Source organism: Bos javanicus, chromosome 2 (genome assembly GCF_032452875.1).
Source record: "Bos javanicus breed banteng chromosome 2, ARS-OSU_banteng_1.0, whole genome shotgun sequence".
Taxonomy (NCBI): Eukaryota; Metazoa; Chordata; class Mammalia; order Artiodactyla; family Bovidae; genus Bos; species Bos javanicus.
In genome coordinates, this window is record NC_083869.1 from 3,463,858 (window position 1) to 3,478,758 (window position 14,901).

General features: G+C 39.5%; 1 pseudogene; it reads left to right on the plus strand.

Moving 5' to 3' along the window:
- Window positions 1-9,511: 9,511 nt before the first annotated feature.
- LOC133235323 (THAP domain-containing protein 5-like) lies at window positions 9,512-12,350 on the plus strand (annotated as a pseudogene).
- Window positions 12,351-14,901: the final 2,551 nt, after the last annotated feature.

Below are 14,901 nucleotides of genomic sequence, written 5' to 3' on the forward strand. Positions count from 1 at the left end.
CCACATTCTTATTGGGAAAACCCAAGAGAAGCCTGTAGATATTGACATATCTACCTATTCATCTCTCTAAGCTCAAATAAAAGTCAGAGAGACTATTTCTTGCTACCTGCTTTTCAAGATCCTTTGTACCTGTCACATTCCCTGAGTCCCTGGATCTCTGACAAATGTCAAAGAGGCTCAGCTCAAATACCATCTTCCCTGGGATTTTTTCCCAAGCCAAGAATTCTTCCAGCATGCATCCTATATTTATTAATGGGATATCTAACTCTCAGGAATTTGCAAGCCTCTTGAGGGCAGAAAAACTCCCAGATTTATCTCAGTATGACCAGAAGATGGCATAATTCTCAGTTTAGTTCAGTTGCTCAGTTATGTCCAACTCTTTGCGACCAAGTGGACTGCAGCATGCCAGGTTTCCCTGTGCATCAACAATTCCCAGAGCTTACTCAAACTCATTTCGATCAAATCAGTGATGCCATCCAACCATCTCATCCTCTGTCATCCCCTTCTCCTCCTGTCTTCAATCTTTCCCAGCATCAGGGTCTTTTCCATTGAATCAGTTCTTCACATCAGGTGGCCAAAGTATTGGAGCTTCAGCATCAGCATCAGTCCTTCCAATGAATATTCAGGACTGATTTCTTTCAGAATTGACTGGTTTGATCTCCTTGCAGTCAAGGGACTCTCGAGAGTCTTCTCCAATACCACAGTTCAAAATCAACAATTCTTCAGTTCTCAGCTTTATTTTTGCTCCAAATCTCATATCCAAAAATGACTACTGGAAACACCACAGCTCTGACTAGATGGATCTTCATTGGCAAAGTAATGTCTTTGCTTTTTAATATGCTGTCTAGGTTGGTCATAGCTTTTCCTCCAAGGAGCAAGAGTCTTTTAATTTCCTAGCTGAAGTCACCACCCACAGTGATTTTAGAGCCCAAGAAAATAAAGTCTCTCACTGTTTCCATTGTTTCCCCATCTATTTGCCATGAAGTGATGGGGCCAGATGTCATCATCTTAGTTTTTTGAATGTTGAGCTTTAAGCCAGATTTTTCACTCTCCTCTTTCACTTTCATCAAGATGCTGTTTAGTTACTCTTTGCTTTCTGCCATAAGAATGGTATCATCTGCATATCTGAGGTTATTGATATTTCTCCTGGCAATCTTATTCCAACTTGGGTTTCATCCAACCTGGCATTTTGCATGATGTACTCTGCATATATGTTAAATAAGCAGGGTGACAATATATAGCCTTGACATACTGCTTTCCCAATTTGGAACCAGTCCATTTTTCCATGTCTGGTTCTGACTGTTCTTGACCTGCATACAGATTTCTCAGGAGGAAGATAAGGTGGTCTTGTATTCCTATTTCTTGAAGAATTTTCCACTCTTTGCTGTGATCCACATAGTCAAAGGTTTTAGAGTAGTCAATGGAGCAAAAGTAGATGTTATTCTGGACTTCTCTTGCTTTTTTTGTGATCCAGTTTCAATGTTGGCAGTTTGATCTCTGGTTCCTCTGCCCTTTCTAAATTCAGCTGAACATATAAAAGTTCTTGGTTCACATACTACTGAAGCCTTGCTTGGAGAATTTTGAGCATAAGTTTGCTGGCATGTGAGATGATGTAACTGTGCAATAGTTTGAACATTTTTTGGCATTGTTTTCTTTTGGAATTGAAATGAAAACTGACCTTTTCCAGTGGCCACTGCTGAGTTTTCCAAATTTGTTGGCATATTGAGTGCAGCATTTTAATTCCTTCACCTCCACTATCTTTGTTCGTAGTGATGCTTCCTAAGGCCCACTTCACTTCACACTCCATGATGTCTAGCTCCAGGTGAGTGATCATACCATCATGGTTATCTGGGTCATTAAGATCTTTTTTGTACAGTTCTTCTGTGTATTCTTGCCATATCTTCTTAATATCTTCTGCTTCTGTTAGGTTCATACCATTTCTGTCCTTTATGCTGCCCATCTTCGCATGAAATGTTTCTTTGGTATCTCGAATTTTTTTGAAGAGAACTCTAGTCTCTCCCATTCTATTGTTTTTCTCTGGAGGTACTCAAAAGTTGATGGAATTCCAGCTGAGCTATTTAAATCCTAAAAGATGATGCTGTTAAACTGCTGAACTCAATATGCCAGCAAATTTGGAAAACTCAGCAGTGGATACAGGACTGGGAAAGGTAAGTTTTCATTCCAATCCCAAAGAAAGGCAAAGCCAAAGAATTTCAAGCTACCATACAGTTGTGCTCACTCCACATGTTAGCAAGGTAATGCTTAAAGTCCTTCAAGCTAGGCTTCAATAGTACCTGAACTGAGAGCTTCCAGATGTACAAGCTGGATATAGAAAAGGCAAATGAACCAGAGATCAAGTTGCTAACATCCACTGGATCATAAAAAAAGCAAGAGAATTCTAGAAAGTTATCTACTTCTGCTTCATTGACTATGCTAAAGGCTTTGACTGTGTGAATCACAATAAAGATTAAAAACTCTTGAATACCATATCACCTTACCTGCCTTCTGCCAAACCAGTATGCAGATCAAGAAGCAAGAGAACCAGAGTTGGAAAAACAGATTTGTTCCAATTGGGAAAGGAGTATGTCAAGGCTATATATTGTCTCCCTGCTTATTTAACTTCTATGCAGAGTACCTCATGTGAAATGCCAGTCCAGATGAATCAAAAGATGGAATAACAACTGCTGGGAGAAATATCAATAACCTCAGATAGGCAGATGATACCACTCTAATGGCAGAAAGTGAAGAGAAACTAAAAAGCCTCTTGATGAAAGTGAAAGAGAAGAGCAAAAAAGCTGGCTTAAAACTCAACATTAAAAAAACTAACATTATGGCATCTGGTCCCATCACTTAGTGACAAATAGATGGGGAAAAAATGGAAACAGTGAGAGATTATTTTCTTGGGCTCCAAAATCACTGCAGATGGTGACTTCAGCCAGGAAATTAAAAGACTTGCTCCTTGGAAGAAAAGCTATGACCAACCTAGACATCATATTAAAAAGCAGAGACATCACTTTGCCAACAAAGGTCTGTCTAGTCAAGACTATGTTTTCTCCAGTAGTCTGCAGTGTTGTGAGTTTTGGACCTTAAATAAGGACGAGCACTGAAGAATTGATGCTTTGAGTGTGGTGCTGGAGAAGACTTGAGAGTCCCTTGACTGCAAGGAGATAAAACCAGCCAATCCTAAAGGAAATCAACTCTGAGTTTGCATTGGAAGGACTGTTCCTGAAGCTGAAGCTCCAATACTTTGGCCACCTAATGCAAAGATTCAATTCACTGGAAAATACCTTGAACTGAGAAAGACTGAGGGCAGGAGGAGAAATGTGGACAGAGAAGAAATAATTGGATATCATCAAGGACTAGAGGAACAAGAGTTTTAGTCAACTTTGGGAGCTTCTGAAAGACAGGAAAGCCTGCTGTGCTGCAGTTCTTGGGGTCACAAAGAGTAAGACATGACTTAGTGACTGCACAATGAACTAAAACAACAAAAATTGTTTTAGTAGTGAAAGGATAAGTGAGTTTATATATAAAAGAAAAAGCTGGAGCCAAATTTGTCTTCTCTTCTAAGCATACTCTATCTTTCTACCTTATAACTTTATCATCTCCATCTGTCTTCCATGAACTCACCGAGCAACTGAACTGAACTGAATTGAATGAATAAACAGTTACAAAAGTGCTAAAACTTATTCAAATATTTTTCTTGAATCTAAAACACTATCTGGTACACATGGGTCTCAGTAGAGTGGTAATGAATTACCTTGCTGTGAAGTAAAATGCTTTCTTAAATCACTGCAGACTCATCATCTCATCATAACTCCTTCCTCTCAGTTACAGTGGGACATTAAAACATGCATTCATTTGTTTATTCATTCATTCATTCAAAACAGTGCCCTCATTTAAGCCTGGGCTACAAGAGATGCAGAAGATGTTGTCTTTTTCTTCAAGTTGCTTCCAGGGATTTGAAGTTTGTATTGTGTAAATGAACAAAACTGCACCCACAAAAATCCACAGGTGCTCTGGGATCAGTGTCTAAAGAACCAGGAAATACATGGTAAGATTTTCCCAGAGTCAAAAGAGGATGGTGGATAACATATCCAGGCCAAAGTCAACTATAAGCTCAACTTAAAAAAACAGTTTGAGAAGGGGAAGTGATGACTATAAAGGCAGGAGATATGCCCTCCAGGCATGTCTGAGGGCTCCAGGAATTCAGGATGGCAGGAGTATTGAGGGTTGAGGAAAGGTGACAGCAACAAAGGTAGAAAGCAACTGTGGTCAAATCATGAGGGGGTTGTGTGTCCTGCTTATGAACCTGCAATTCTGGTCAATGCTGCCTTCATCCGGCTGCTTCAAATGCACAACTGCACTTACCAAAGCAGGTCATAGAGGCACTAAAGAGTTCTACAGAGGAGGCTCCCCTGCCACCCCACAAAAGAGGCCTGCAGAAGAGTAAGCAGAGAGCCATGTTGAAGGTGAGCTGGGACCGAGAGAAGCTAGACTAGGGCAGAAGTGGTCAGAAGGCCATAGCAGGAATCCAGAGGGCAAAGGACAGATGCGAGGTAGGGCAGAGTGCAGGGGAGACAGGTGTGGGAGTCTGTGTCCAAGACTCCATGAGAAGGGTGGAGTTTCACAAAGCTTTCTGTATTTTTTCCAGGTGTTTATTCTACTCATGGTACTTATTTGACACTTCCATGTTAATATTTGTAAACTCCTCCCTGTGAATGGTAAATATTTGGAGGGTGGATACTGTGCTTTATTCATCTATAATTATCAGCACTCTAGGGATCCCAATAAAAACATGTTGAATATAGGTGTAAATGAGTCAGTGAATAAATAGTATCAAATGAGAGCTTATTTTCATTCAATTTCTTCTTAATCTAACCACCAAGAAGCTCTTGAATTCTATGCAGACTCCGAAATCAGGGGGCAATTGATACAAACAGGGCCAGAGAAGATTCCCAGCAAGTAGGAGAAAGATTTGAAAGTGAAGCCAAGACAAACAATATTAAACTTTCATTGTGAGCACAAAGAAGGCCAAGGTCAGACCTCACTGAGGTCTCTGCCATTTAGCACACTCACTTTTACATAAAGGGAAATTAATACTTGTCTATTTCATGAATGAAAAATGCATGAGTCAATAAAAATGATATGTTAGAAATAAAGAAAGTGTGACAGATAAGCAGATTTTAGTAACTGTCAAAGTTTTGTGGATATATTATTAATACATGGTCACTTAAACACAACAGAAGAACATGACTTTCAAAGATTAAACCTATATGTGTTTCTGATGTATAATTTATCTTAATACATCTAAAGTCCTAAGTTCTTGAACACTGGTTCTTGTCTCAGTTATTATCTACTGTGCTATAATTAGTCCCTTGCTAATGGCTTCCCACGCACTACTCCTGGTTCAAGGAGTGGAACGTTGTGGTTAAATAGTGATGGCAAACATTGGCACATGCAGAAATGGTGGGACACAGAACATGAGATTTTGCCAAAACTTACTAAGCCTTCTGAGGTGCTAAGATCTGGGAAATCATTTAGTGTGTCAACTGTTGGCCCAATCACTTAATCTAAAAACACAATCAAAAAAAAAAAATAATAAAATAAAAATAAAAACACAATCTACTCATTATGCCATCAGGGAGCAATGAGAAAAAGTAGATTAGGCGTGAATTCCAACTTTGCTACTCACAAGCTGGATAATCATGCATAAGTTTAAAGACTCTGGGTCTTATTTTCTTCCTCTGAGAAGTGAGAATCCTTATCAATCTGTGAAAATAGTGTATCTATGGCACCGAGCAAAGTGTCTATGAACAAAGTATACTCAACAAATGCATCCACATCTTCAACTTTCATTTCATTGATCTCCTCTGGATCCATATACAACCCCTATAAAAGTGGGTGCTGAAAGGCAGTGACTTCAGGTTACTTCCTTCTGAACAGCCCCACACCATCATTCTGTGTGCTGGTCAGAACTCAAAAGGGTCCCGAGGTCTCCAGGGGTCCACTCCTACTTAATCAACACTGATGTAGATGCTGCTGTGGATGGATTTTACAGTGAAAGTAAGTTTCCACATTGGTTGAGCTTAAGACAAAATTTAGCTTTGGTGGGTCTGATCTGATCAGATGAGTCCTTCAAAGGTACTGGGCTCTTCCTTGAAAAAGAGGTCCATGCCATGAGAGGAAGTCACCCTGAGGGATATCTTACCCTACTGACTTTGAAGATGTGGGTGGCCACAGGATTGAATTTTCACAACCATATGAGCTTAGATGATCCCAAGCTCTAGATGAGACCATAACAGTGCCAACACTTTGATTTCATCTTCACAAGACTGAGTATGGCTTTCAGTCATGCTGTGCACAGGCTTTCAATCAACAGAATTGTGAGTGGTATTCTTTTAAGCCACTAAGTTTGTGGTCATTTGTTATGCGTCAACAAAAAAAATGAATGCACCCTAGTCCTTTTGCCAGTTTTACTTTCTTAAACTTTAATAGCATTCTCATTTTAAAACTTCCATAAAATGGGGTCTTGCAATGTGACATATCAGAACCCAACTATCCTTTAATATTCTACAAAGAATAGCTATAGTGAGGCTCAAGACAATCCCACCAAGTGAGCTGTGTCCTATCATTTTGTGATGGTCATCCTATTTCTTTATTTTTATAATGGTGCTTATGCTCAGTTTTCTGAGAATTAAATTGATATACGCTTAGAGAAAACTTTGAGGACACAGAAAAGCAAAAAATAAGAAAACATAAATCATCAATAAATTCACTCTCAGAAGCAATCCTTGTTAAATGTATTGATAACAATCTTTATACAGTTAAAAATTACAAACATAGATGAGGATATGGAGAAAGTCAACTATATATATAATTATATATAAATATATATTTAATTATATATATATATATAAAGCTAAAAACATAATACATACTCTTTCTCAGATTCATTTGATTGACTATAACCCAATAACATTTTTTATTATTTGAATTATTCCAAAAAGGTTTCACAAAGCAATACATTTCCTTGGTGGTGATGGTTTAATAACTAAGTCATGTGACTCTTTGTGACTACTATGGACTGTAGCCCACCAAGCTCCTCTGTCCATGGGATTTTCTAGGTAAAAATACTGGAGTGGGTTGCCATTTCCTTCTCCAGGGGTTCCTTCCAACCCAGGGATTGAACCTGGGTCTCCTGCACTGCAGTCATATGATTCTTTACCAACTGAGCCACCAGGAAAGCCCACACATTTCCTTACTACCTGCAATAAATTCTGATAGTTTCTGATCTTTCATATATATATATATATATATATTCTTTGCATTCTACTAAAATGATTGCAATACCCATTAATGTGTTGTTTACCTGTACTTTGAAAAACATTGCTATGTGCAATTTTGTATTCTGATTTTCTACTTCTCATCATTTTGTAAAAATTCCCAATACCATTAAAATTACTTAAGCATATTTTCAAACACTTTATGATCTTAAATCTTACTGAGGTATCACTTATTTTATATTCTTATTCTACTATATTTGAATATTGTTTCCTCAAAATTTAAATGAACATTTTTATTGACTATTCCTTAACACTAATAGTAAGAAGTGAACTCACTAGAAAGTTTGCATCTCCATTCTAAATAGTGTGGATGAAACCCAGCAAGGAAACATAAATCACACAATTAAGTCATGTCATGCCCTTTCTCCTTGCACCCACCCTTCCCCTGCACTTATCCAGTCTGCCAGGAAAAATAGAGTCTAGAGAACACTGTGGTTCTCAGACATCACTGGCCCGAAGGCCAGATGCCTTGAAGGGAGTGCTATACTGTGCTGTCTGGTCTAACAAGCGAGACAAGAGGGGCCTCCACCACAGACACCTGAGAAGTACCACAGTCGTCAGCTCACAGCTGCCAGATTGCTCTCATTGCTCATTAACTGTTAGCACTGTTAGTTCTAATAAACTGTGAATTTCATTGCTGCTAAAGCAGGCTGGCATCCTCTCCTCCCCAACAGACTGCTCCCCAAGCAGCTGACATCCAAAGTAAGTACCCCTGCAGGAGCCAATATGCTTGCTCTACACTCTCATCTGCCTCTCTAAACCTGCCTCCTGCCCTGCAGAGCTTACAGGCAGCAGAAGACCTCACCACTCTCCTCTCTCCCTCACTCCCTCTCTCTCTCTCTCCCCCTCATCTCCACCCATCCCTCAATTAATCCAACAGTTAAAACAGAAAACTTACTTCTGTCTGCAATATTTCAGTATGAGTGTAAATCTCCTGAAATAAGCAGCTGCTGGGTTGTTTCTAGGGGAGCACCTGCCCCTGTGTTTGTCACATGGTGACACCAGCTGAAGGCAGGGCTCATCTTACACAATAAAGGCCTCTGCAGAAGCCCTACACATTTCCATCCAAGGCTGCAAAGATGAGGCTCTAACATCAGGGTGCAGGGAGGATGCAGGGAGGGGGATTAGGCATGCGTGTATGAGTCCAAGTCAGCACATCTGTCCATTCACAGGACTGTTAAGGGATTACATTATTTCACCTCTCAGTGCTTTTAACTTTGTGCCATTCTTTCCTTTCTGCTGCTGCTGCTGCTAACTCTCTTCAGTCATGTCCGACTCTGTGCAACCCCATAGATGGCAGCCCACCAGGCTCCCCCGTCCCTGGGATTCTCCAGGCAAGAACACTGGAGTGGGTTGCCATTTCCTTCTCCAATGCAGGAAAGTGAAAAGTGAAAGTGAAGTCACTCAGTCGTGTCTGACTCTTCGCGACCCCATGGACTGCAGCCTACCAGGCTCCTCCACCCATGGGATTTTCCAGACAAGAGTACTGGAGTGGTGTGCCATCTCCTTCTCCATCGTCCATTCTACTTTAGGCTAATTTCTATTTAGGCTATAAGGCTCAGTGCAGCTGTCTCCCCTGGAAAATTCCCTCTAACTTCTGTCTTCTGGGCTTCAACAGCACCCTCATGTACCACTCACAAGGGAGTGCTATCACTCCTTAGCTTTTCTCAAGACAGCTTCTTAATTTACTTTTGTATCTGCAGCATACATACTTTTGTATCCCCATCATGGCACTTTCCTGGTGGTTCAGAAGGTAAGAATCTGCCTGCAATGCAGGAGACCTGGGTTCAATCCCTGAGCCAGGGAAGATCCTCTGGAGAAGGGAATGGCCACCCACTCCAGTATCCTTGCCTGGAGAATTCCATGGACAGAGGAGCCTGGTGGGCTACAGTTCATGGGGTCACAAAGAGTCAGACAGCAGACTGAGTGACTAACACTTTCACTTTTATCCACAGCATAGTTCCTGTCACATAGGATGTGCTCAGTAAATGTTTATTGCAGTGAATTGAAAAGGTACAGAATTATCTGTTGACAACCTTGAGGTTCCAATAGGAAATGGACACTGTTGCTATTTCTCCCTTCATTTTGACTTCTAGGTGTTAAAGGTGTCATTTGTCATAGTAAGACACAGTAAGATTTGCTGTAACAACCACTGGGCTTGAAACAATAAAGACCAGAAGCTGAGTTTTTACCCATTTCCTCTGCATGACGAAGAAAAGACTTGAAAATGCTTAAAGAATGTGAAACGAGATTCATGGGTTAAGACTAGAGATCTCTTCAAGAAAATCAGAGATACCAAAGGAACATTTCTTGCGAAGATGGGCTCGATAAAGGACAGAAATGGTATGGACCTAATAGAAGCAGAAGATATTAAGAAGAGGTGGCAAGAATACACAGAAGAACTGTACAAAAAAGATCTTCATGACCCAGATAATCACGATGGTGTGATCACTGACCTAGAGCCAGACATCCTGGAATGTGAAGTCAAGTGGGCCTTAGAAAGCATCACTACAAAAAAAGCTAGTGGAGGTGATAGAATTCCAGTTGAGCTATTCCAAATTCTGAAAGATGATGCTGTGAAAGTGCCACACTCAATATGCCAGCAAATTTGGAAAACTCAGCAGTGGCCATAGGACTGGAAAAGGTCAGTTTTCATTCCAATCCCAAAGAAAGGCAATGCCAAAAAAAGCTCAAACTACCGCACAATTGCACTCATCTCACATGCTAGTAAAGTAATGCTCAAAATTCTCCAAGCCAGGCTTCAGGAATATGTGAACTGTGAACTTCCTGATGTTCGAGCTGGTTTTAGAAAAGGCAGAGGAACCAGAGATCAAATTGCCAACATCCGCTGGATCCTGGAAAAAGCAAGAGAGTTCCAGAAAAACATCTATTTCTGCTTTATTGACTACACCAAAGCCTTTGACTGTGTGGATCACAATAAACTGTGGAAAATTCTGAAAGAGTTGGGAATACCAGACCATCTGATCTGCCTCTTGAGAAATCTGTATGCAGGTCAGGAAGCAACAGTTAGAACTGGACATGGAACAACAGACTGGTTCCAAATAGGAAAGGGAGTTCGTCAAGGCTGTATATTGTCACCCTGTTTATTTAACTTATATGCAGAGTACATCATGAGAAACGCTGGACTGGAAGAAACACAAGCTGGAATCAAGATTGCTGGAAGAAATATCAATAACCTCAGATATACAGATGACACCACCCTTATGGCAGAAAGTGAAGAGGAACTCAAAAGCCTCTTGATGAAGGTGAAAGTGGAGAGTGAAAAAGTTGGCTTAAAGTTCAACATTCAGAAAACGAAGATCATGGCATCCGGTCCCATCACTTCATGGGAAATAGATGGGGAAACAGTGGAAACAGTGTCAGACTTTATTTTTCTGGGTTCCAAAATCACTGCAGATGGTGACTGCAGCCATGAAATTAAAAGACGCTTACTCCTTGGAAGGAAAGTTATGACAAACCTAGATAGCATATTCAAAAGCAGAGACATTACTTTGCCAACAAAGGTTCGTCTAGTCAAAGCTATGGTTTTTCCTGTGGTCATATATGGATATGAGAATTGGACTGTGAAGAAAGCTGAGCACCAAAGAATGATGCTTTTGAACTGTGGTGTTGGAGAAGACTCTTGAGAGTCCCTTGGACTGAAAGGAGATCCAACTAGTCCATTCTGAAGGAGATCAGCCCTGGGATCTCTTTGGAAGGACTGATGCTAAAGCTGAAACTCCAGTACTTTTGCCACCTCATGCAAAGAGTTGACTCATTGGAAAAGACTCTGATGCTGGGAGGGATTGGGGGCAAGAAGGGAAGGGGACGACAGAGGATGAGATGGGTGGATGGCATCACTGACTCAGTGGACTTGAGTCTGTGTGAACTCTGGGAGTTGGTGATGGACAGGGAGGCCTGACGTGGTGTGATTCATGGGGTGGCAAAGAGTCGGACATGACTGAGCGACTGATCTGATCTGATCTGTAAGTACCAGTTCCTGTGTAATGACCATTTTACTCCTGACTCTGTAACATCGGATAGGGTGTTTACTATTTGAAATAATCTGCAATTTCAACAATATTTTCTCTGCCTGAAGGCAATCAGGAGAAAGAGTCTTGAAAAAAAAAATCTCAGAAGAAAAAATTGAAAAGTGAGAAAGAAGTATATCTAAAAACCAAGTCAGAAGCATCTTTTGCATCAAATGAGCCAAATAAGCATCCAATTAAGATGTCCTTCCTGAACATACAGAATTACTTGAATCAGCTGCCTTGGTAAAGCCACCAGATCCAAAACCAGAAAGTGTGCAAAATAACATACTAACTCTTAATCCAGTTAAATAAGATACCAGAAAACCAGAATTCACCTTGGAAACATTAGTTAACCATGACATGGATATAGGTGGTTTGCACACATTTTTTGAGAATCTAAATTCTACGACTATTACTTTAACAACTTCAAATTCAGAGGGTATTCAGCAGCCTTTAGAAACCCAAGAAGTGCTTGAAATAATTACCAATTATCTTGCTAACCCACACTTCACAAATGATTCTGTGGAAATTAAGTCAGCACAGGAAAATGCATTCATGTTCAGCACAATTACTCCAACAGTGAAGAATTAAACAGATAAAGAATCTGTTATTGCCATTTTTGTACCTACAGAAAATTCCAAACCTACAATTAATTCTTTTATACATGCCCAAGAAACAATGGAAACGGTGGAAATGGACATTAAAGACCTAGACATTGAAGACTCAAATAATGATATAGACTTTGAGACAGATGTTTTATGGATTGAGCATTTTACTGCAGACCAATGTAAATAAGGAATATCCTTGGCAGAAAGTCTAAACTACATTCAAAGATAACTCCTTGAGTTACAAGAACAGCAAACTCTAGGGAGATTGAAGTCTTTGGAAGCTCTTATAAGGCAGCTAAAACAGGAAAACTGGCTATCTGAAGAAAATTATAGAAAACCATTTCACAACATATGAAGTTATTATATAGATTAGAGACGTTTTAAAATTTGTGACTTTTACATAAGGTTTTTTTGGCCAAAGCAAATTATATGTAAAGTGAACTTATTCTTGTGTAAAATTCTTACCTTAATGAAGCTAAGAAAGTGCTCTAATGTTATGAACTTCATCCTGTCTTTGTTATGCTCATCTTTGAGAAAAACTAGAGAGTTTTTGGGTAGAAGACATTTCATCACTTCTTAACATTCCAAATTTAAAGTAAAAATGTACTGAATAAACAATATGATTAAGTCATAAACTGAGAGAACACAGATATGGTAAACAAGATCCCAGAATAGAAGTCAAGTTCAGGAATCAGTCCTGGTTGTACCATTAAGATGTGTCTTGGACAAGTTACTTATTGAGTCTCAGTCTCTAATTTGTAGAAGGAGGGCATACTACTAAATCTCTAACATCAGTCAGTTCAGTCCAGTCGCTCAGTCATATCCGACTCTTTGCGACCCCATGAATCGCAGCATGCCAGGCCTCCCTGTCCATCACCAACTCCCGGAGTTCACTCAGACTCACGTCCATCGAGTCAGTGATGCCATCCACCCATCTCATCCTCTGTCGTCCCCTTCTCCTCTTGCCCCCAATCCCTCCCAGCATCAGAGTCTTTTCCAATGAGTCAACTCTTTGCATGAGGTGGCCAATGTACTGGAGTTTCCGCTTTAGCATCATTCCTTCCAAAGAAAATCCAGGGCTGATCTCCTTCAGAATGGACTGGTTAGATCTCGCAGTCCGAGGGACTCTCAAGAGTCTTCTCCAACACCACAGTTCAAAAGCATCAATTCTTCAGCACTCAGCTTTCTTCACAGTCCAACTCTCACATCCATACATGACCACTGGGAAAACCATAGCATTGACTAGACAGACCTTTGTTGGTAAAGTAATGTCTCTGCTTTTTAATATGCTGTCTAGGTTGTTCATAGTTTTTCTTCCAAGGAGCAAACGTCTATTAATTTCATGGCTGCAGTCACCATCTTCAGTGGTTTTGAAGCCCCCAAAAATAAAGACCCTCACTGTTTTTGTTGTTTCGCCATCTATTTGCCATGGAATAATGGGACCAGATGCCATTTGTTGAAGATCAGTTGACTATAAATATGTGTGTTTATTTCTTGGCTATTAATTTCATTTCATTTGTCTATATGTCTCTTTATGCCACCACAATAATATTTTTATTATTGTATATTTGTAATATATTTTGGAATGAGGGAGTGTTACACCTCCATTTTTCTTCTTCTTTCTCAAGATTGCTTTGGCTTTTCAGAGTCTTTTGTAGGTCTATATGAATTTTAGGATGTTTTTCCATTTCTGTAAAGAATGAAATTGGACATTTTGTAAGAATTGCATTGAATCTGTAGATCACTTTGTATAGTACAGATACTTAAACAATATCAATTCTCCCAATCCATGAACACAGGATGCCTTTCCATTTATATGTGTCTTTAATTTCCTTCATTAACATTTTATTGTTTTCAGTGTATATATCCTTGTTTTCAGATCCTCGGGTAAGTTTTTCCTTGTTGCTCTGCAAATGAGATTGCTTCCTTAAATTCCACTTCAGATAATTTGCTGTTAGTGTATTGAAATAATTCAACTTATTTTTTCACCATCATTATTTACTTATTTTTAACTTTTTATATTGTATTAGAGTATAGCTAATTAACAATGTTGTGATAGCTTCAAATAAATGTACAGCAAAAGGACTCAGCCTTACATATACATGTATTCACTCTCTTCTAAAATTCCCTCCCATCCAGCTGCCACATAATTTTGAGGAGAGTTCCATGTGCTACATAGTAGGTCCTTGTTGATTGTCCATTTTAAATACAGCAGTGTGTACAGGCAACCATAAATTTGTTCTCTAAGTCTGTGAGTTCCTTTCTGTTTTGTAAGTAAGTTCAGTTGTATCACTTGTTTTTAGATTCCACATATAAGGGAGGTCATACTATGTTTCTCCCTCTCTGTCTGACTTATTTCACTCAGTATGACAATCTATAGGTCCATCATGGTTGCTGCAAATAGAATTATCTCATTATTTTTTTAATGGCTGAGTAATATTCCATTGTATAAATGCACCATATCTCCTTTATTCATGTCTCTGTTGATGGATACTTAGGTTGCCTTCATGTCCTTGGCTATTGTAAATAGTGCTTCAATGAACATCAGTGTGCGTGTATCCTTTTGGATCATGTTTTTCTCCAGATATATGCTCAGGAATGGGGTTGAGGGTCATATGGTAGCTCTAGTTTTAGTTTATTCAGGAATCTCTATACTGTTCTCCATAGTGGTTGTACAATTCCACCAACAGTGTAGGAGGGTTCTTTTCTCTCCACACCCTCTCCAGCATTTATTGTTTGCAGTTTTTTTGATGATAGCCATTCTGGCTGGTGTGAGGTGATATCTCATTGTAGTGTTGATTTGCATTTCTCAAATAATTAGTGATGTTGAACATCTTTTCATGTGCCTCTTGGCCATCTGTATGTCTTCTTTGCAGAAATGTCTATTTAGATATTCTGCCCATTTTTTTGAGTGGGTTG